The 1,606-nt window shown below is 36.8% G+C and overlaps 1 non-coding gene across 1 annotated transcript; it reads right to left on the bottom strand.

Annotated features, from left to right (window-relative positions):
• Positions 1–1,045: 1,045 nt before the first annotated feature.
• On the bottom strand, positions 1,046–1,238 carry LOC133766115 (small nucleolar RNA SNORA73 family). The gene has a single exon (XR_009866667.1). It is a non-coding gene; the product is annotated as a small nucleolar RNA SNORA73 family (small nucleolar RNA).
• Positions 1,239–1,606: the final 368 nt, after the last annotated feature.

Here is a 1,606-nt window from a genome sequence, read left to right as displayed (position 1 = left end):
TCTCCATCTTGTTGATTGAACTTCCTTGAAAGCTGTATGCAAGACAGATCTGTAGTGCCTGTAAATTAATACTTACTCCCCCAAAGAAGCCTCATTCATTGATGGCAGGATTTGCTAAGTTGATATCCCAATTTTGCTTATGTCTTGTGTGGTGTATTTCCAAGGCTTTCCTTGTTAGGACTAAGTTCAAATACCCACACAAGCAAATGACTTAGTAATGAACTCACTGCAACCTGCCACATTTTCCCTGAATTGAATAATTCTGTCCACTATCAATATGTCCTTTATTTTTCAAATAACTTTATACATGAAACTTGTCTGATGTTAAGATCTGGACAGAAACTTTGACTCACATTTGGCGGTTTATGTGGACACCAAGAAGATTTCTCTGGGTAAAGATAACTCTTCTGCCAGGTAAAACACTCGATTATCTCTTGGTTATGTTAGTCCCTAAAAATATTTTCAGCTGTACACAATCCACAAGCAACACAGAAAAATCCCCAGGAGCCTAAAATGAAGAAGAAACTAAGTACAGTGCATTTAACAGCTATTAAATACAGACAGTGCAGATTCATATCAGAATCATTTCTAAAGACTGAGATTCTTACACCAATACCATCCTATGCTAAGGTGAAAATGAACTCATGCAAAGACTCATGAATCCAAAAGGATGAAAAGAATTAGAACTGGTGTAGTCTGGCCCCCTTGAACCATGGGTAGAAAAAGAAACACTTGGAATAATTCAGAAACACAGGTCTGTGCTTTGTACAGTGTGGGATCTGAATTACCACCACTCAAATTGTGTTGGAACCCGTTGCAGGAAAACTAGTGAAATAAGCCAGCCCCCAAAAGACAAGTTTCAAATGTTTTCTCTGATTTTTGGTGGTTAAGAGATAGCCTACATACAAACACACACATAAATGCACATAAAAAAATCTTAATGTATATGAGTTAAATTGACATCTGTGATCTGATTATTATTTTTAGCCCTTATTTATATTACTGTGAAACACTGGCCTTTACATTGTTTATTTTTTTTACTTAGATGTGTTTCCTGCATGGTTTATCTCCCTAGTCCTTGCCCACAGGACAGAGAAGCTGTAAGAATATGCAGGCACAGACACAAGCCTTGCTGTATCTCCAAAGTTGTGGAAAGAGACTATACATCACAGGGCAAAACCCTGTGCTCCCCATGGTCTGTATTTTCTACTTGCAATTTTTATTTAGTGGACCATTAAGCCTGTGATTATAAGGTAAATTGAAAGTATGCTATCAAAAAATGCAATGAAAAAATAAACAAAAGAAGGAGAGGAGGATAGAAAGAAAGAAGGAAGATGAGGGTGTGTTTAGGGTAACTGTCATTATATAGCAGAGAGTTGGATAAGAAGTGAAGCATCAGGGTCTTGAACCGGCACCCATGTGGGATGCTGGCACTTCAGGTGGCAGCTTTACCCACTATGCCACAGCGCCGGCCCCATAAATTATTTATTTTAGTAACATGTATTTGAAACAGAATGTTATTAAGAAAAAAAGATATTAATTAAAAGGAAACACTAAAGAAAAATATAATGCTTCTGAATGTTTATGTAGTTAGTAATATATTCTC

Source organism: Lepus europaeus, chromosome 8, assembly GCF_033115175.1.
Source record: "Lepus europaeus isolate LE1 chromosome 8, mLepTim1.pri, whole genome shotgun sequence".
NCBI classification, from domain to species: domain Eukaryota; kingdom Metazoa; phylum Chordata; class Mammalia; order Lagomorpha; family Leporidae; genus Lepus; species Lepus europaeus.
This window is presented reverse-complemented; position numbering and strand designations above follow the sequence as displayed.